This window comes from Pelodiscus sinensis, chromosome 2, assembly GCF_049634645.1.
Source record: "Pelodiscus sinensis isolate JC-2024 chromosome 2, ASM4963464v1, whole genome shotgun sequence".
NCBI lineage: Eukaryota > Metazoa > Chordata > Testudines > Trionychidae > Pelodiscus > Pelodiscus sinensis.
The window spans coordinates 59,544,011-59,566,318 of record NC_134712.1 but is presented as its reverse complement, the minus strand read 5'-3'; the positions used below and the strand labels follow the sequence as shown (position 1 = coordinate 59,566,318).

At 41.5% G+C, this 22,308-nt stretch overlaps 1 long non-coding RNA gene across 2 annotated transcripts in view; it reads right to left on the bottom strand.

Moving 5' to 3' along the window:
• Nucleotides 1–22,308, bottom strand: part of LOC142827053 (uncharacterized) — a 75,208-nt gene that overhangs the window by 34,421 nt on the left and 18,479 nt on the right. For both annotated transcript variants that reach the window (XR_012901426.1, XR_012901425.1), the window contains exon 2: nt 10,813–10,877. This is a non-coding gene — a long non-coding RNA (uncharacterized LOC142827053). The remainder of the gene's footprint in view (nt 1–10,812; nt 10,878–22,308) is intronic.

The following is a 22,308-nucleotide window of genomic DNA, read 5'->3' as shown; positions in this document are numbered from 1 at the left end:
GTAAAACACAATGTTAATAATATTGTTTAAAATGCATATTAATTTTAAAACTTTGAACGCCATATTGTGATTTCAATTTTTTAAAATCTAAAATCTGAAAGTCTGTGCTGTGTAAGTAAACACCCAATCCTACATTCTACTCATTAGAAAAGAATCACATAGTAAATCAAAATATAAAGAAATTACATCACACACAGAGGCAACAGATACTCATCCAGATGGATAAAAGAGAATTCAAACTTCAAGGATGTGTTATATTTTCTTGCTACTTTTTTTTGTTTGTCTCGTTTCATGTAGCAGTAGATGTTCTGGGACTTTCATTATCTTCTCCACCAGTGGAGGAGTAAAAATGGGACCCTTGTGGTAAGTGGCTGTCTGGAGTGTGTGTTTGTGTGGGGGGGAGTTATTTGCAGTGTGCTGAGTTTGTGTTTGTTTGTTTGTTTGCTTTGTTTGTTTGAAGGAGCTCCTAAAAGGTTTGAAATCTAGAAGCCTCTGTTAATTGGCTGAGCCTCAGTCAGGGGGAGGGGCTACCAGAGCTATATAAGCCTGTGACTCAGCGACCAGGAACAGCTAACAGGAGAGTTTGGAGAGGGAGTTTAGAGGGCACTAGTGACTTCTGACCTTCTTTAAAACATAACTCTTAGAATAGTCTATACTCCAGAGGTTTAAAAAGAATCCCAGTTTATACTTAAACTTATTCATTAGAAAAATGGAGACAGAAGCCCAGCAGCAGAGTGGGGGCTATCCTGTTTATTGCGTTGAGTGTAACATGTATGATTACCTGCCCTGTGGGCGGGTGGCATATGTGTGCACCCGTGGCAAGGAGCTCCTGACCCTCAGAGACCGAGTTTGGGCTTTGGAGGACAGGGTGGCAGAACTGGAGGAACATAAGAACATAAGAACGGCCGTACTGGGTCAGACCAAAGGTCCATCTAGCCCAGTATCCTGTCTACCGACAGTGGCCACCACCAGGTACCCCAGAGAGGGTTGACCAAAGACAATGATCAAGCGATTTGTCTCCTGCCATCCCTCTCCAGCCTCTGACAAACAGAGGCCAAGGACACCATTTTATCCCCTGGCTAATAGCCTTTTATGGACCTAACCTCCATGAATTTATCCAGCTTCTCTTTAAACTCTATTATAGTCCTAGCCTTCACTGCCTCCTCTGGCAAGGAGTTCCACAGGTTGACAACACGCTGTGTGAAGAAGAACTTCCTTTTATTAGTTTTAAACCTGCTACCCATTAATTTCATTTGGTGTCCTCTAGTTCTTCTATTATGGGAACTAATACATAACTTTTCTTTAAAATCATGAGTGGTGTGGAGAGGGCTGATATAGACCTCTATCATATCCCCCCTCAGTCTCCTCTTTTCTAAACTGAAGAGTCCCAGTCGCTTTAACCTCTCCTCATATGGGACCCGTTCCAAACTCCTAATCATTTTAGTTGCCCTTTTCTGAACCCTTTCCAAGGCCAAAATATCTTTTTTGAGGTGAGGAGACCACATCTGTACACAGTATTCAAGATGTGGGTAAGTCTAACTTCAGTACCGGGCAAATTAGTCGAAACATCCCTCATGCATCCACCTTTCATACAGCTCTTGTCGTCACTAGATTTCAAACCTTTGTTACAAAATTAGGGGACTATAATTATCATGGAAGCGGGGGGGGGGAGGGGACAGGTAGGAGGGAAGGCAGGAGGGAACTGAGCCAAACGGAACTAAAGCAATTGGCTCTACATCACCCAGTAAAGCAATAGAAGATCTAGGACTGGAGCCCATATCTTCTGGAGGGAGTCCACTCTTGAGCTTAGATACCAGGCCACACTAGTGTTCAATTCTATTTAATTTAGCAAGGCAATTTGAAGGGAGGACTACAGGATTTCATCACTCATTGCCAAAAATGTTACTTTCCTAGAGTATAGAGATGTACTGAGTCTGGGAGAAGACAAAGCAACAAACCAAATTCTGTTCTCTATTACACTGATGTAAATCCCATGTAACTTGTAAAATTAATGGACTAGTTTAAGCTATTTAAATGTTTTTAAAGGATTAATGGAATGAACCTGGGTTCTTACAGGCTGGTTAGCCTGATATCAATTCTGGGGAAAATAACAGAATATCATAACAAAGAATTAAAGGGCCAGCATATAATTAATGCAAATCAACATGGTTTCATGAAAAACAGATCTTATATAAAAAAAAAATCATTCTTCGACAAGATTGTAAATCTGGCTGATAAAAATGACTGTTTTGCCATAATATTATTACACTTCTGTTAAATGTTTGACTTCATACCACACAACATTCTGATTAAAAAATAATCATAATAGAAAACCATGACGACAAACACTATACTTGCCAATGGACAGGGTTCAAAATGTAACTGTTCACAGGAAATCATCAGTAAGTGGGGGGTTAATCGTGGAATCCTTCAATTAACTTGGAATCGTGGAATCCTTCAATTAATGATCAGTTCTCAGCCCACTATACCTCAATATTTTTAATCAGTAATATAAAAGAATATACACAATTAATTTCTTATACAATTTACTGTCCCACTTATCTTTGTGCCATCTGCAAATAACGATGAGGGGAAGTCACTGAGGGTATGTCTACACTACCACCCTAGTTCGAACTAGGGTGATAATGTAGTCAACCGGAGTTGCAAATGAAGCCCGGGATTTGAATTTCCCGGGCTTCATTTGCATGTTGCCGGGCGCCGTCATTTTTAAATGTCCGCTAGTTCGGACTCTGTGCCCCGCAGCTACACATGGCACGAACTAGGTAGTTCGGACTAGGCTTCCTATTCCAAACTACCTGTACTCCTCGTACCACCCTAGTTCGAACTAGGGTGGTAGTGTAGACATACCCTGACACAGACTGATCTGGATTTCCTGGTAGAGGGGGTACAATTAACAAATACCCTATTAATACATAAAAGGAACAAAGATATGGGATGAGCTTACAGGATAGAGAACTAGATCCCAAAAAACAAAGTCCCTAAAGAAGAACTTATGGTCATTGTATACATTCGGCTGAAGAGGAGCTCCTAGTCCAATGCCATAGGAAAACACAAACACACACGTACCCTAACACAATGCTTGGATGTGTAAATGCAGAACACAGAGAGGTAAGGAGGTGTAAAATCTAGATGGGTGAAATTGGGGAGATCATTACTGTGTGTCTGGCTCTGGAATCCTGCAGTTTCCAACATATTTTCTGAAGTGAGAAGATTTGGGAAAGAATGATGAAAACAATTCATGGTCCAAAATGCTCCCTTATAATGAGACACTTAAGGAGTTAAGTCTGCTTCATTTATCAAACTGAAGTTTAAGAGGAGACTTGCTTATAACCTATAAACAGGAATCATACTGGGCCCTTATGAGGCTGCAAGGTGTACCAGTACATCTCCCAAACAGCCATTTTGTGTTCTGGGAACTCATCTTTAATTTTAAGTTAAATCTCTTTCTGTTAGAGACAAGAAGAAAACTTTGAGTATATTAACCAACTGTAACCAATGCAGCAATGTTTAGCAAGTCTTGAATAAAGCTGATTTTTAAAAAAACAGATATTTTTTGGAAAAAATAATCATCTACTTTTCCTCCCACCTCACCAAAATATTTCAAAATTCAAAAGTTTTTCAACCAGCTGTGGTCTAGAATGATAGCTTCAAGAGATGTGATCCACCCATATATCTCAATGAGGTGTTGCCATTGAGGTTAAATATGAACACTGTCAATTTCATTGCTTATTAAACTATGCAAGAAAGGAGAGGGTGCATCACAGATCAGCACAAACCTACTGCAAGTGTTTTTATTTTAGCACCACAAATAGATTTGGAGAAACCACCATTTTCCCCTCTGGTTAAGAAAGAACCAAGCCTATGTAGCCTCTAACAATCAGTTGTTAAATTAAAAAAAAAGATATCTACAAAAATATGGTGTAGCTCAGTCGTGGGTCATTAGGCTTGATACGGAAGTTACTGAGGTTATGTCTAGACTACAGACTTCTTTTGGAAGAACCTTTTTTCAGAAGAGATCCTCCAAAAAAACTTCTTCTGAAAGAGAGTGTCCATACTACAAAGTGGATCCAAAAAGCGATCTTTTTTGAAAGAGAGTATCCAGACTGAATGGGCACTCTCTCACATGTAAGCTGTGATTGATATGGATGGAATGGGCACCAGTGCACCTGTGCTTTTTCCTCTTCTTCCAAAAGAACTCCCTCTTCCCCATCTATGCACACCTTTTTGTTAAAGAGGTCTTTCGCAAAAAGGCTTCTTCCTCGTAGAATGAGGATTACCAATGCTGGAAAACCCCCGCTGTTCTTTCGATTTTCTTGCAGAAGAACACAATAGCAGTGTGGACGTTCCTCAAGTTTTGTCAGAAAAATGTTTTTCCCAACAAAACTCTGTAGTATAGACATACCCTGAGTGAAATTCTATGGCCAACACTACAGTAGGATAGGCTATGTGATCACAATGGCTCCTTCTGTCCTTATAATCTACTCATCTCTGGGCTTACACTGGTGAAGAAACTGAAACTATCAGAGCAAAATTTTGCCCAGAGGTATTAGCAGCTTCATTTGGGTGTTGGCCCTTATACAGACATCACTGGACACTATGACCTAATAAAGCAACAACCTGGAAAGATTATAGAGTGAGTCATATAGGAAACAAGAAGGTGGGCCCAAGACCTTCTCAGGAGAAGTAGGTGTCCTCTTTTCTCCTTGCTGACTGAAGTAGGAAAAAGCCTCTGGAGATTGAAAACAGTATTTCTCAGGTGGGTTTGTGTGTGTGTTTTTTTAAATAAACAATACACTGTGCATGAAAGTAAGAGCCTAAAGAAGGACAAGGAAGGACATGGAGTTTACATCCCTTCCCTACCCAGGGGACACAGCCCACCATCTATAGTCAGCATCAGTAGTTATTTTTAGGCTAAACAATCATTTAGCCTGAAGTTGTGAGCACAGATTGAAGGCTACAGACAGAGAACAGGCAGTGCTAACCCACATACCTATGCTATCTATAGAATAAATGCAGCATTTTATCAATGACTTAACTAAATATAGTCTAGAAAGACTATGGATATGACTGGCTGAAACGGTCATGTACATATTATAATTCCTGGGTAGTTCTAAAATGGTAGGTGACACATTTATAAAAACAATGTGACTTGAACAGTTTACTGGCTACACTGTAAACATGTTAAACTGCCTAAACAAGAATTATGATCAGAAGATATAATCTACAAAAATGCTGGATCTTCATAATCTGCTAAATACTGATCTATACCATTAATCCTCATATAAACAAAACCAAAATATATTAGGTACACTATTTGTGTTTCTCTGTTCATACTTATGTTACTGTCTGGTTTAAAAGACAATTTTTATCTAACTAAGTTATAGATCATTAAGCTGAAAAAAAGTTTGCCTGTTACTGCTGTTTTACCATCTTGCCCCATCTTGTCTCATTAGCAGGAACTGATTGAGCATGAAGGTGTTCCCTGGCTGTCAGTAGATAAAGTAGGTGCTCTTGGCTTTCATCTGTTCTGAATTCTCCTTGTCTCATTATCTTCACAAGGTCAGATTCTTTGATACAGGGACTGCTTGCTTAGCACTCCATTCTGGCAATTACTTGGCCTGGCAACCTTAACCATAAGTAGATTGCATGTATATGGCAGCAGTGAATGTATCAGCATACGGGCCAACAGCTATATACCATTATTCATGTGTTCATTCTACTTATAAACATTGTGTTTCAGTCAATATGATAATGTAATGCCATAACAATTATATATCTAAACACAGAAATCTGAATCACAATTCACCTATTCAAAAAGGAATTGCTTTGCCCTTTAACCTTTAAATCCAAAGGAGTTGCTCTGTGATACACTATTAAATAGTAGAATCAAGTGGAAAAGTGTAGGTGAATATTAACAACAGTTGTATATGTTAAATAAAGACTACACTAAAATTAATGCAACATGTTTTGAAAGGAGAGTGGGTTTTTTTTCCTCCGCTGTGTTTAATCAGAGAAAGAAAAGAGGAAGCTGACCAAGGACATTTCATTCATCTCCCAGATGTTACTCCATTTTACATTCACAGTAATAACTCTTACAGTGGCAAATCTTTTTGCTGTCCTCTAGGATAAATCTCTCTCATATAGCTCATCAACTTTGACCAACAAAAACAATTTCTGAGTCACCTACATCTCCAAAGCCACAACACAAATGTGCGTTTCACATTCTAGAGAAAATACATTAGGGGAATACAAATATAAATGCTTTTTGCTTCTGTTCAATAACTACATCAAAATGACTTAGTATTACTACACATCTAAACTAATTCTTATATCAGACTGTAGACATCTTTCTTCAGCTAACATGATGCACCCTGCAGAAAAAAAATCCCTTCATTCTTATTCTGTCAGGGTACGTCTACACAGCAACATTATTTCAAAATAACTAGAGTTATTTCGAAATAACGTAGTCCACATCTACACAGCAGCCAGTTATTTTGAATTAATGTTGAAATACTGTCAAGCAGAGGCCTTCTTACTCCGACTCCTGTAACACTCATTGTATGAAGAGTAAGGGAAGTCGGAGGAAGAGTGCTGTATTTTGAAATAAGTGCTGTGAAGATGCTCCCAATTTCGAAATAAGCTACGCAAATGACATAGCTCAATCTGAGTAGCTTATTTTGAGTTAAGCCCTGCTGCATAGACGCACCCCAATGACATTCAGATTTATGAAAAGGCTTTCAAATTAGCTATTTAATATGATTTCTCTGCAGTAGCTAAATGAAATCCATAGTAGTGTGGATATAATAGTACCATGCATTTATATTGCACTTTTTATCCAAGGATCTCAAACCACTTTTAATGATATCACCATCCACATTTTACAGATGGGAAAACTGAGGAAAGGAAAGGTTAAGACAATTATCTTAGGATCATAAAGTAAGCTAATGTCAAAGTCAGAAATAGACTCAGGCCCACTAACTAATCAATCTACTTCATACTCCTGCATGCATATGCGCAGACCCCTGCGCACATTCTCCTTTGTTTTGTGCCAAAAAACTCCACTTTTGGTACCTACCCTCTCAACAGCTCAAAACTGCCACCGGACTCTGAACCCTGATGCAACTATGCTCAGAACATCCCTTCCAGTCACTCATGCATCTCTGGTCTCAGAAAACTCATCCCCAGGCTCTGAACCAGACCCTCTCCCCTCACTACTAATTACAGAAGCCCAGTCCTTCTTCCTTGAAACCCCCTCTAGGAGTAGGAGAAGAGAGACCTACATTCAGATTAGCCCCACAGAAGACTGCATTTTCTCTACCAGCTGTAGCCCTTGGACTTCAAGGATGAGAAGTTGCAGGGAGTATGTACAGACAGCATTTTATTATGCCCTGATTGGCCAGTGCTTATTAACCCTACAAAACTCTATTTTCCCAGCATTTCCTTCTGCTACTTTCAGCCTATGTCCTACAACTCCAATCCCACCTGGAACTCCCACTGACATGGAGGGGTGCTCCATTCTCCAAACCTTAAAGCAGACCAAATCTACATGGGGACTTCTGGTGGCAGCAGGTGGTACAGCATGCATACTACCTTATGTTAGCACCACTACACTGTTGTTTTGTTGTTGATGAGGTTTAGCCTTATTGGCTAAATAGCAGAATGAAGTGAATAGTAACAGGGGAAAAACTGACACCTAATCATTTTAGTGGGAAAAGCGTTTCACTTAAAGTACTGATTTTAGGTAAGTTTCAATAGGAACATTGGGTCAATCCTGGAGGATGTTGAAAGTTCAGTGAGCCAGAGCATTAGCACTGGCACTCAGTATTAACACAGAGAAGTCTCTACATCATGTGTTGAAGTATGGACAGTACTCCAGTCCCACCTCATTCACCACTGCAGAAGAGGAGGAAGCATTAAGCAGCGAACAAGTTGCAGCCAGAAGCCCAGGGTCATATGTAGCCAAGAGAGGGACTCATTGGGTAACGGAAAGTCATACGGTTACAGTGATGACCGGGGAAGAAAATGTTAAAAGGTACATTTTCCATGTCTGGCATCTGAAATATTTCCACGGTGTAATCCATATCTTAAAGGATTTTTCCCGATGGAGTACCTTTTTTTCACGGAGGACCTCTTGTCCCAATAGCAATTGTATGGAATAGCTACTTATATGTGATTCATAATATCCCTGTAGAAACTATAGCAATTTATACACATTGCAGAGAAATACTAGGGAAGGATTATGTATTCTTAATTCTCTTTAAGGTAATGTTTCCTGCTCCAACAAGAAAATATAATATATGACCAGTAAAGCTACAAGAAGTTAGGCCATTTTTGACCAAAAATCCCCCAATTTCAAAAACTGTTCAGGGATTTTATTGTTGCTTTAAACTGTCAATATTTTTATTGAAAAATGTCATTCCTTTTTTTCCAAAAGTTGCATCAAATAGTCATTAAACACAAATTGGGCCTATTTTCTAGCACTTCACAACAAAAAATTAAAAGTTTCAAAATTATCCACAAAATCCTCACTCTCATATTTTGACCAACTCTAGAGGCCAGCAAGCTCTTCATAAAGTGCTCTATAAAACTGCAGTTTGGAAAATATTATTTGAAAAAAATGGAAAATTTTCCCTTTTTTTAATGATGATATGCTATCATATTATTTCATAATTTATTACTAGCAATAATTAAAAGTATAAAAAGTTAGAGCACTTAATATTTATTTAGTACTTACTATACAATGCCGCCAGAAACTAATATATACTTAATCTTTGTCAGACCTCACACAGCTTTCACTATTGAACATGACACATTCTTGAGAATATCATTGTGTTCTTTTATATTATGTCAATGCTATTCAGTTTTGTGACAAAGCTTCCAGATTAGTATTTTATAAATGACAGTAATCTGAAACTATACTTCTATTTCTGGAATTTCAAAAAAATAAAAATGATATTAGCTAATAGCTTTGTCAACTCTACCCCGTATTCTCAGCTTTACTCTGAATCCTATGAAATTTTTTTTTTCTATTAAAACTTCAGCTCTTGGAGTCATATTATCACATTAGAGCTGCAGGGGGAATTGTGAGGGGAAGGGTTACATATATTTCTAGCCTTTATGGTAGCAGAGCTTAAGAACAAAAGCTTACTTGTTCAAAAACAGAACCCAGAGCTTATTATTATTTAAAGTTTTAAACCAGTCTCATGATATTCTACAACCTGACTCATGGTTTAATACTCAAGATTGCCAATACTAAGGCAGGTTTTGTGGGGAGATAATAAATAATAATAGATTTGGTTTGATGCAAAGTGTTATATAAGATCTCAGATCACTTTAGCAAAAGTAATTGAGAATCACTATCCCCATTTTGCTAGCAAGGACAATATGCAAGGAACAGAAATTCAGGTCCCTCAGCTTTTAGTCCTGTTCTTGATCTATTGATTCACTCTGCTACACTTTTTTTAAAAGGAAAAACTGCAATAGTGGCTCCCTATGCACATCTAAATATAACATTTCCTAGGAACAGTGCTGCAAGATGGAAAGCCCAAGTCCAAGAAGAATTGGGGTGTTAGTCCTGTTGCATCTTGAGCTACATCTGGCCACTTCTGCAACTCCTGCCAGCCACTGGCCAGTCTGGTCCAAAAGCACAATGCAGAGCAGCATTACAAACTCCAAGTTGCACCTGCTGCCTACAGTGCCAAAGGACGGTTTCAGAGACCAGCGAGCGCAAGAGCACAATGGTGCTCCACCACATCCCCTAAGCCAGTGGTTCTCAACCTTTCTGATGTGGTAGCATTTTACAGCCACTTTGCACAGCATACACAAGATGTAGGGAAAGTTAAGTTTAAGCAGCCCTTGCTGATTAATGTAAATATAATGTTCAGCATTAAAATACAAATAGAGCGAAAGGGCAGAGACATCTGTATCACTTTTACTGTTAGGTCTATTTTGGAAGTAATATTATGAAATATGCTCAGTTATATGATTTGGGGCCTGGTTCTGCTCTCCTGGAATTCAAAGAGCACAGGATTGGTCCCCTTAGTTACCACACTACCATGAACCATCATCCTTACATATTGGAGGCAGCTTTGGCTTTTTTCTTTTGTTTCCTGCCAAAAACAGACATCAATGAGGGTATGTCTAGACTACATGCCTCTGCCGACAGAGGCATGTAGATTAGGCTACCCAACATAGTCAATGAAGTGGGGATTTAAATAATCTCCGCTTCATTAAAATAAACATGGCCGCCATGCTGTGCCGACGATCAGCTGATCCGGCACAGCGCGGCAGTCTAGACGCGGATCTGTCAGCTGAGGAAACCTTTGCCGACCGATCCTGTAAACCTCATTTCACGAGGCATAAGGGATCGTCGGCAAAGGCTTCCCCAGCCAACAGATCTGCATCTAGACTGCCGCACTGTGCAGGATCAGCTGTTCGTCGGCACAGCACGGCGGCCATGTTTATTTTAATGAAGCGTGGATTATTTAAATCCCTGCTTCATTGACTATGTCAGGTAGCCTAATCTACATGCCTCTGTCGGCAGAGGCATGCAGTCTAGACATACCCTAAGAGTGCAACTGTTAGCAGTTTCTTGGTAGCAAGCATTTTCATAAATCAGAATTCATAAAAAGTAAAGCTCCTCTCTTATCAAGCCAATGTCTAATTTCAGTGAGGCATCAGCAGACACCTGAACAATGACCTGTTATATTGGCCTGGTAAAATAAAAAATGGTATAATGAACATGACTCACATTAAACCCAGACCTGCTCACCGCACTAAATTCTCATTTACCTGCATATGGGCAGATACTAGCAGCCTCCAGGAGCCGGTAGCTCAGTCAAATGTGGAAGACCCCACTATAAGAAAAAGAAATTAACATCAGCACAACCCTTCTATGCTACTCAGAAGAGCAGGGTTGGGTGCCTGCATATGGACAGATCCTAGCAGCCTCCAGGAGTCTCCTGTTAAGCTGGAGTCAGCTTGGAGTAAATGGGGATATGTCTACACTACCCCCCTAGTTCAAACTAGGGGGGGTAATGTAGTCATACAGAGTTGCAAATGAAGCCCGGGATTTGAATTTCCCGGGCTTCATTTGCATAAAGCCGGCCGGCGCCATTTTTAAATGCCGGCTAGTTCGGACTGCGTGTCGCGCGGCTACACGCGGCATGAACTAGCTAGTTCGGATTAGGCTTCCTAATCCGAACTAGCTGTACGCCTCGTGGAACGAGGTGTATAGCTAGTTCGTGCCGCGTGTAGCCGCGCGGCATGCAGTCCAAACTAGCCGGCATTTAAAAATATGCAAATGAAGCCCGGGAAATTCAAATCCCGGGCTTCATTTGCAACTCTGTATGACTACATTACCCCCCCTAGTTCGAACTAGGGGGGTAGTGTAGACATACCCTGGGAGTTTGAGGTCTGCAAGGAATGGGTTCTTGTTAAGTGCAGAAAAATAGACTAAACAAACCAGAGCAGCTTGGACTGCTAGAAATCAGCTGTCTCTAAAAAGAGACTGTATTTTGAAGAATCCACAATACAAACAGCTGCTTTCCTACCACATACCAGGTGGCCACAATTACTACAGAAACACTGCAACAACACTCTCTTCCTTTCAACAAATCTAGCAGCTGCTCCAGGTGAGTTGCCCCAGTTACTTTGCCTCAAAACCATGCCCAGTGTGTGCAAACTCAGCCACCTCAGGGCTGTTGCTCACTGGTACTGTGAGGAATGTGTCGGTCAGTTGAAGATGGGTCAGTTGCAGCCTAGCTCAGTCTGTCCCCTAGTAAGAAGTACTTACAACAGCTCAGTACTTCACCAGGCTCATGGGATAGATTATTGTTCACATATGTATTGAATATTCCATTTCTAAAACACGCATGGCCATTCAAGGCAGCAGAGTCTCCAATCGCCAGCTGTGGTTTTAAAACTTAATGGCTTCCATAGGAGGACATTAATATTTGGTATTGTTTTCATTTCAGAGAAAGGGAAAGTTATGATGTGTCATATTTTCTTAGGCTCCAATCTTGATTCACGTTGTTGGGCCTGTGCCTGGGAAGAGCTCCATTGACTACAGTGCTGCTCAGTGCAGGGCAAAAGCAGTTGTCTCTACTGGGACTATTTACAGTGTGTGTAACTAAAGCATGTTCATAAGTCTCTGCAGGATGAGTACCTTAGATTCAGGGGCGGCCTGTCCGTATAGGCAAACTAGGTGGTCACCTAGGGCGCCAAGTTGAATGGGGCGCCAAGTTCAAGCGAGATATCATTGAGGCATTTGGAGTTGGGGGCACCGATTGCATGGTTCACCTAGGGCATCAGTTGCTGGCAGCTGGTCTAGGGCCGCCACTGCTTAGATTGCAAGCTCTTTGGGACAAAGTCTGTGGTCCTGTATGCCACTAAAATAAATAATCTTTCCCTAACATGGGGCCCGTCTGATTGGCAGTTCTTAATTTGTTCTGGTTTTGGTCCCACCCACTGCCATGGAGAATTAGGGTGGAAGGAGGCACATCTACCATGGCAAGGACAACTAGGATTCACGGATAGCCAGGAATACGGAGTAATGGAGGGAGATGATTTTACAAAGATTTATTAAACAGGCAGATGTTTAAAAGTGCTGAGGCAACTTTTCATTGTTAAAAGTGTAATGGACACAGACTAAAATCCAGTTGGCAATAAAAAGAGCAGAATAAAAATTAACAGAATAAAATAGGAACCAACAGTGGCTAAATAAAGGGGCAATCTGGGATAGCTCCTCGGCAACTTTTTTTTTAATGGAACCAAAAAGACACAATCCAAACATCATCCTGACCATGATGCTTGCATACTGTATCCATTGCCCACTTCTCCGTCTCTCTGTTTTTACAGACCACGTAGTCCCTTCCTCAAAATGTGGCTCAAGTCTCCTCTCTGATGCTTGGAGTAGCTTCTCCCCAATTCTTGTATGGATTAGGTCCCAGGTTCTTTTTTTTGGGACAAGAAGTGCCTCCACCCAAGGTGACTCCTCACGGTGCCTGGAACAGAAGGGCAGTTGGCAGCTCAGGATCCTTATGGAAATGAAGGGTGCTGCCACTGTTGGCAAGGAATATAAAACACAGAACACAAGAAACAATAAAGGACCTCAACACAAAGCCCAGCACAGAAATGACACATCCAAAAATTACAATATAACCAAAGGGGACTTTACTGGGAGCAGAAATATAGGCTCTGGGAAAAGACAAGATTAGGTCTAATTAACAAGTAATCAATATCAACAAATCAAAGATTTCCCAGCCTCCCAAGACTCACAACTCTTTCCAACCCCATGGTACATTCATCAGCAAATTAAGTTCTGTCCATAGGCCAGTATTCCAGTGCTGTGAACATTAGACAGCTTTTAAAAAAATGGGTCCTGTTATTGTGCCTTTACCCCTAGGTGGGGCTGAGTCCTCCCCTGGAGTCCAAGGCTGTGTCAGATGGCTCTTGGTGGCAGGTACCAGATCGGATCTCTTCCACTTTGGACACTGATCTCTACAGAGTTGGTGCTGCCTGCCTCACTGGATCCCACAGTAGTTCAAAGATCTCCTGTGTAGGGAGGGGAGTTAATTTGCGATTCCCGGAGCTGTTCTGTTTCTCTTTTAGCTCAAAATGGAAACTAACCCTGATCTCTTCCTCCTTATCTCTGAGTCAGTATTTTCCCTCCCACTTATAGGTGGGGAGGAAGCAGCCCTGGCTCATCACTGGCCCAGCAAACTGCTTGTCCATTTCATTGGCTTCAACAATAATTTTAATCCATTTAGTCCTGGCCCCAATTCCAGGCATCCTGGGAAATGGTACACGAGGATTCTCATAGTCGTTGTTGTACCCCTAGAGGTTCAGTCCAGAGTTTCAAGAGGAGATGACAAATTCCAACTCAGGGTTATAGCTTCAAATTCCTCAGGACAACGATTGTGTCTTTCTTCTTGTATATCTGTACTGCTCCTAACATATTCGGGCACAACCAGAATCCTGCTGCTGCTGCTACTACTTCTAATAATATAATACCTTGCTCATCCAGAGAAATGTTCATCTGTAAAACTTTTACAAAGGGGGTTACTATCATTCTCATTGTACTCATGGTAATGGAGGTACAGAGCTTGCCCATGATAAGAACTGATTCATGTTACTCTGTCCAGTGAAATTCCCCTTTATGCTGAAAGTCACTGTTAGGTTTTTCACACCATTACAAATTTCTATTGGGGATCTGAAGGAGGTCCTAATGAAGTATTTGGCATGCAGGAGGTGAAGAGGGTCTCCAGGCCCCAATAAGCAAGCAGAGAAGGAAGTGCTGCTGTTAGCTAGGAGCAGGCTCACAAGGAAGGAATGTATGTAGATTCAATTGCCCTAACAAACTAGGGAAGTGGTATAGAAGCTGTGTAGACACCACTCTAGCCCATAGGAGTAGCAGCTGTGTCGCGATGGATTGCTCTGCAATCCAGAGCCAAAGCATGGAACTCCTTATGATCTCCTGTGTAGGACTAGAGACACCGCAGGGAACAAAACAGTAACCATCTTATATATCACCCTTGGTTACTGTTTTGTTCTGTGGTGTCTCTTGTCCCTTTGTCACTCTCAGGTATCACATCACATCACTCTGCCCAGCAGCCCTCCAAGTGATACCTCAACAAACATTGCAACATTGCTTTTCATGTTCTTACTTTTCTTCCTGTGCCTCCTGCTTGCATGCTCATTTCTAGTTAAACATCAGGGGCCAGGCTCAGCACCTACTGAAAACCATAGGAGCTTCATTACTCCATTGTTTACTGCTCCTTAGCCAAGTGCCACACCATTGTATGTAACTTGGTAATTACTTTTCCTTCTTTTCTCAAACAAATTAGTACTGGAGGCTGCAAACAGAATCTTTTCCCTCTGGAATTACTCAGTGATTAAAGCTTTAAAATTTAAAGCCAAATGATTCATTTGGGAAGAAGAAGAAGAAGAAGAAGAAGAAGAGAGAGAGAGAGAGAGAGAGAGAGAGAGAGAACAACTAATACACATTTTTCCAGGTCATTCACCTTGCTTTCTTCTTGTTCTATGCAGTTTCTCTGTTATCTTCAGGAGTCTTGTCGTATTGAAAGTTGTTTCTGAGGGTTTCTCTACACTAGATGGTGGATCAATGCTGCAGTGATTCATCCACCGGCAGTTGATTTGTTGTGTCCGCTTAGACATGATAAAACAACATTCTAGCACTCTCCCATTGACTCTGAAACTCCACCAGGTCAAGAAGAGTAGCCAGACTCAATAGGAGACAGGCCCTGCTGACTTTACCACATGAACAACATCACGGTAAGTATGTCACCTTAAGCTATTCCTGTAGTTAAAGTTGTGTAGGTTAGATCGATGGAGAGAAAGTATAGTGTAGACTAGGTCTGACTGAGCAACCTCCCAGTAGAATGGGCTTGGAATACTCATTGTAAATGACTATATTTCTGACTAAAGTCAGTAGAAGTTGCATTTTCATATCTGAGGCAGACTGATTATGTGACCTCCTGTCAATGGAGAAAGAATGTGATCTACTATAATTTGGCATAGCTCCATTAATTTCAGTGGAATTATGTTGATTTCTACCAGTCAGAGTTCTGATGCATAGACTGTAGAAGTCGGTAAGGGCTGTGTGTTCATACCTGAGGCCAAAGAATAGAGGAGAGAAACCTGGAAGCTACTTTACTTTTCCTTACCACCACCACATAAACAACAGATAACTTTTCTTTTATAAATAATGCTCTGGCCTGTTTTAAATTGTTAATTTTATCTGGGAAATGGGATTTTCCAGTCTGGGGGCCACATTCTCAAGTCCTTAGATTTCAGGAAAGGGAGCAAATTCATATCACACAGAGTTTACCAGGAGTTGCTTCAGTAAGGTCAGATCATAATGCGAGGGTTACAGTCTACTGTTACTGGCTGAAATTCATACACTGCTCAAACAATTCTCACAATCCCTGTGTAGTGCTTTAAATCCCCCTTAGGTCCCATTTCTGAGGACTACAGGAGGACATAGGCAATGCATAGATCCTGTGCTGGCCCTCTGCATAACATGAATGTCAGCTAATGGAAATGGGACAGAATGAGTCCCTAAGTTCTCCCTAGAAGTGCAGATGCAGCAATATTTGCAGACTCCTGAAATGACATCTTTGCAGAGTGCTAAAAGTTTGTTGTGGTCAGCTCTCTCTTATGCCATGAGCAGACCTCAGCATATTCTTATCTTTGGAGAAAAAGAAGGTCTACTCTTTTGAAACATGAAGAATGGAGCTGGATCTTCTGTGAGGTAAATAGCCCATCATCCTTAAGGTCAAACAAGTACAGACTCTCAAGAATGAATAATTAATAAGTCTATACAAGATGTCAGAACTCAAATTCCTAGGATTTGCTAAAATACAGATAAATTGGACTCTGACAAAAACAAATTGTGCTTAATAACCCTTAAAGACGTGATCCCTGAAGCATTCTGCAGTACTCTGCTTTTCCCTTGTCCAACTTCTTTCATCTTAATTTATATCAGACAAAGACTAGTAAAAATAATGTTTGAACTTTAAGTAATAAAATCAGTTATAAAATCACTTACTTTATCACGTGCTTAGTGGAAAAAATGCATTATTGCTTTATTTAAACTTTCTGATTATAGTTAGTGGCCACAATTTACCATCAGCTGGGAGAGCTCTGTTCTGAACTGACACTAAAACCACTGAGAGGAATACAATGTAAATGGAGGTGGGCCTGTTTCTCTTCTCCCTTGCTCCTATTTTACACTAGCATGAGTCTAGTGATGTCAGTGGAGTTACCTCTGATTTACACTGAAGTGAAAACAGAATTAGGTGCATTTATCGTGCAGTATTCTGCTCTCTAGATTTGGCAGAGTGACTGGAGCACATTACGCAGTTATTTTATATCCTGTTCTGGCTCCCCATCCATTTCCAGATCAGTTTCAAGGTCATGGTCCTTTATATTAGCACTCTTAGCAGGGAAGGTTCTACTTATCTCACAAAACAACTTTATTTTATGTAGCTGCAGTCAGACACTGATGCTAGAGGTGGCTGAAGTGAAATTCAGAAGAACTGGGCAGGGCCTTCTAGGGGTATGGCTACACAACAGAGTTTTTTCGGAAAAACAGATGTTTTTTCTGAAAAAAACTTCAATTCCATCCACACTGCAATCACATTCTTTCGAAAGAAAATCGAAAGAACAGAGGGCTTTTTCTGGCATTGGTAATCCTCTTTCTATGAGGAAGAACCCTTTTTCCGAAAAGGCATGTATGGACGGGGAAGAGGATTTTCTTTCGAAAGAAGAGACCTCCAGGAAATAACACAGGTGCCCTAGTGGCCATTCCATCCAAAGTAATCACAACTATATAGTTCCTGTCTCTTGACCCCTCTTAAAGCTGCAAGCACCCTGAACAAGCTTTGTGGCAGGAAGCTGGCCTGAGAGCAGCACCCTGACCACACAGCTCTCCCTGCCACAGGTATTGACACCCATTGCCCAGCCTCAAGCCCCCCTAGAATACCTGGCCCTCACAGGAAGCAGCCCCAGGGGTCCCAGGACCCACCCAGGGTACCAAGTGGCAGGCACCCTCCTGGTCCAGAGCAGAGATCCTGTCCCCTCCTCGAGCTGTGGGATGAGGAGGAGACATTGCAGGATCTCCCCTCCAAGTGGCAGAATGCCAATATTTTTGGGTGCATGGCCAAGTCCCTGGCAGAGCACTGGAAGCAACTGGTGACCTAAAGCCCTGCCTGAAGTGGTTCCTTTTATGCAAGATAATGTCCAATCAGTCTGGATGCTCTCTTTCAAAAAAGCAGATCGCTTTTTCGATGGGCTTGGCTAGTGTGGACACACTCGTGCGCAAGAAGTTTTTTCAGAAGATCTCTTTTGGAAAAGCACCTTCCAAAAGAAGCATGCAGTCTAGACGTAGCCTACATGAAGGGCCCTCATCTGTGAAATTTGCTACTACCATTCACAAGGAAGAGCCAAAACCCTACCACAGAGCCCATCTACCACCACCTGCAGAAGGACTTATATATGGCTTTGTTTACTTCTCATGTTGTTTACAGTTCATGTTGACAGCACACTTGCCTTCCACTCCTGCACCAATCATTTTGAATGGATGGAATTTTTCTTGTTAATTTCAGTGGAATCAGCATTGGGCTTTGATTGCAACCTCAGAGTTTCCCAAGCAGGATCATTGGAGATTAAAAGAGGCATAAAACACTAGTTCTACATTTTTTCCACTAATCTATAGTTTGGACCTCTCTGGTCTGTGACTCTCTGGTCCGGCAACTTCTGTCGTCCGGCAAGACTATGGATGTTGCTGGACAAGAGAAACCCTAGACCAGGGCGCCCCCGCTCAGGGCAGCAGAGTCCTGGTGCCTTGGAGAAAGCTGGGGGCTATGGAGTGCTGGCAGCCCATGGCTGGCCGTGCAGCTCCACCAGGCCCTGGGACAGCGGAGTCACAAAGACCTAGAGCAGCAGAAACCCGACATCCAGGAGCGGCTGAGTCTGGCAGCCTTGGGGCAGTGGAGCCCAAGCAACCCCAGGGCTGGTCAAGGAGCTGGGAGTCCAGTGGCCCAGGTGCAGGGAGGAAGCCCTTCAGTTGGCTCCGTGTGGTGGGTTGGCATAAACTCTCACTGCACAGTGACTGTTGCATGTGCTAGAAGACAGGAACATTACTTACATATCTGTGGAACACCAATGGATTTGGCAGAGAAGACTGCCACATTCTTACTACTTTAAAGTGTTAATAGAGGTGAGAATATGGCTTTGTGTTTCAGTTTCATCTTCTGTTTCTTTTCCCCTTTCCTGTTAATAATTCTCTGCCTTAGGGTATGTCTACACTGCCACCCTAGTTTGAACTAGGGTGGCAGTGTAGACATACCCTTAGAAACTTCCTAGTATGTTAGAAAACAGAATATGGGGTTTCCCCGTTCCACAGTCTCTATGCTTCTCTTATCACAGCAATTGATGCTCCTGTATGAAGCAAAATTACATGTTTAAAAGTCAGATTTCTCCATGTACATCATAAATGACATGACCTGGGGGAGTTTTCCCAGGCCCGCATCCCCCTAGAGACTGTCTTGCTGTGGGGGTAGGCACATACATTTTGTTCTATGTTTGGTCAGTACTTACTATGATGGGGTCCTGGTCCACAACAAGAGTCCTAAGGGCCACAGTAATAGTAATAATAATAGCAATAGCAATAGTAAATACTGTAGCTAAGAACCCATCTCAAATAACACTTTTTTAGTTGCACCTTGTGTATTCCAGAGTTTCTATCTCCATTTAAAATAAAACATTAGAATAAGACAACATGAAGCCATTTTATTACCAGCTCCAACTAAATATTCTTTCATGTCTGCCGTGCTGGCCGGAGACCTTGTAGGACTGCTACACTTGTAAGGGTGGCTTAAATTTTGTTTCCGGTAAAGTTGAAAGATTGCGCTAAAATCAGCCAAAATGTCAGTGGGAGCTTTGTGAATTTGGGGAACAAAAGCATGAACCCTAGAAAGGTGTTTAACAAACCAGCCAAGTGGTGAATAACAAGCTGCCAGACCTAGCAAACTTCCTCGTCTTTAACATGGGGTAATAAATCTTCCCTAGCTACCTCCTAGGGAGGTTGTGAGATTTAATCAATTAATGTCTGTGGAGCACTTTGAAGCTCATGCAGGGAAGATTTTATAGGAGTGCTGATTATTGCTACTATAATAATATAACTGTTTATTGTGTGAAAGACCAGCATAAGAACAATACCATCCAATGCTGTATGTCTAAGTTTCAAAATGGCTTTCTCCTGTGAGGATTCAGATTAATTTTAAGATAGCTATTTGGTCTCTGGGGCCAAATTAATTCTTGGCTCTACTGACTTCAATAATTATGAATTTGGCCAAGATGTTTAGAGTAGAAATAGTTTTGAACAAAATCCTGCAAGCAAACAATCCTTAACTTTGGGAAAGGTTAGATTCAGTCTTAGGTTGATAACTGTGCTCTTAGACCATGTAGGAGAAAGAAAGAGCAACTTATCTGGGAATCTCCAGAGTTAAGAGAATGGCCTGCTACAGCTCTAGTTATGAAGCCGAGGCTCTGTATATGGAGCTGTAAAAACCCATATGCTCTGGGGAGTGGGGAGACCTGTAACACTCACTGAGCACTGGGTTATATTTGTAATTTACAAACACAGAACTGTCATCCTGGATTCAACCCCTGATCCATCTAGTCTGGGACACAGTCTGACAGTGGCCAACACCAGAGCATTCCGAGAAAACTGCAAGAATCCCACAGCAGGCAGATGTAGGTAATTTGATCCCCATAAAGGTCTCATACTAATTACAACTAGCTAGAGATTGTGATTTAAAATCAGTAACATAAGGTTTTATCTCTTTTTGTTAGCATTAACATTCATATTAGCCATAATCAGCCACACCCTCTTTGAATCTTGCCATATTCCTGGCTTTAACAGCATCCTGTGACAATGAACACTATCTAATTCCACAGGGATAGAAATGTAGCTGTGTTAGTCTGGTGTAGCTGAAACAAAATACAGGATTATGTAGCACTTTAAAGACTAACAAGATCGTTTAATAGGTGATGAGCTTTCATGGGCCAGACCCACTTCCTCAGATCAAATAGTGGAAGAAAATAGTCACAACCATATATACCAAAGGATACAATTTAAAAAAAGTGAACACATATGAAAAGGACAAATCACATTTCAGAACAGAAGAGGGATGCGGGGGGGAAGGTAAATGTCTATGAGTTAATGATAGGGGGGGAAAGGTAAATGTGAGCTAATGGTATTAGAGGTGATAATTGGGGAAGCTATCTTTGTAATGGGTAAGGTAGTTGGTGTCTTTGTTGAGCCCCCCACAAAGAGTGTTGAATTTTAGCATGAATGACAGTTCAGAGGATTCCCTTTCAAGTGCAGATTTGAAAGTCTTCTGGAGTAGGATGCAGGTAATTAGGTCGTTGAGACAGTGTCCTTTCTGGTTGAAATGGCAAGAAACTGTTTTTTCTTTGTGATCCTGTCTAATATCTGTTTTGTGGGCATTAATCCTTTGGCGAAGTGTCTGAGACGTTTGTCCAACGTACATAGCAGACGGACACTTTCGGCACATGATAATATAAATTATACTTCTAGATGCGCAGGAATATGTATTCTTGATCTTATAACTCACTTGGGGTATGTCTACACTACCACCCTAGTTCGAACTAGGGTGGTTAATGTAGGTAACCGGAGTTGCAAATGAAGCCCAGGATTTGAATTTCCCGGGCTTCATTTGCATGTTGCCGGGCGCCGCCATTTTTAAATGTCCGCTAGTTCGGACTCCGTGCCTGTGGCTACACGCGGCACGAACTAGGTAGTTCGGACTAGGCTTCCTATTCCGAACTATCTGTACACCTCGTTCCACGAGGAGTAACGGTAGTTCGGAATAGGAAGCCTAATCCGAACTACCTAGTTCGTGCCGCGTGTAGCCGCGGGCACGGAGTCCGAACTAGCGGACATTTAAAAATGGCAGCGCCCGGCAACATGCAAATGAAGCCCAGGAAATTCAAATCCCGGGCTTCATTTGCAACTCCGGTTGCCTACATTAACCACCCAAGTTCGAACTAGGGTGGTAGTGTAGACATACCCTTGGTTAGGCCCAATAATGGTATCAGCAGAGTGAATATGTGGACAAAGCTGGCAACGGGGTTTGTTGCAAGGGAAGGTACCAGGGTTGGTATTAGTGTGGTATGTCCTGTGGTTGTTGGTAAGAATCATCTTGAGGTTAGGTGGTTGTCTATAGGAGACTATGGGTCTGTCTCCCAGAGCTTCTTGGAGTTTAGTATCCTGTTCCAGTATAGGCTGTAATTTATTGATAATGTGTTGGACAGGTTTAAGTTGGGGGCTGTAGGTGATGACAAGTGGTGTTCTATTGTAGGTTTTCTTTTTAACAATTTTCAAATTGTCATCTTTCAGTGTCATTGAACATCTTCTTGATCTTGAAAACCCTCTCTATCTTGACAGTGGAGTTTTTTTGGTTTGGGTTTTTCCATGAATGTAGAGAGTCTGTATGGTAATTCCTTGCTTCTTCATACTATTTTTAAGAAGAGGCTGTTGATGTGGGGTTTTTAATAAATCACGTGTTTATGACTGGAAATCTTCAATAAAAATGCCGACTAAAAGAAACAGAAACCAAAGAAATATTTTTCTCTTAAAGTGAAATCACTAGAAGATAAAACATTGAAACAGCATTCCTTGGAAGCTCCTCTCCTTCTGTGCTTTTAAGAGTGTCAAGAATAAACTGCCTTGAGTCC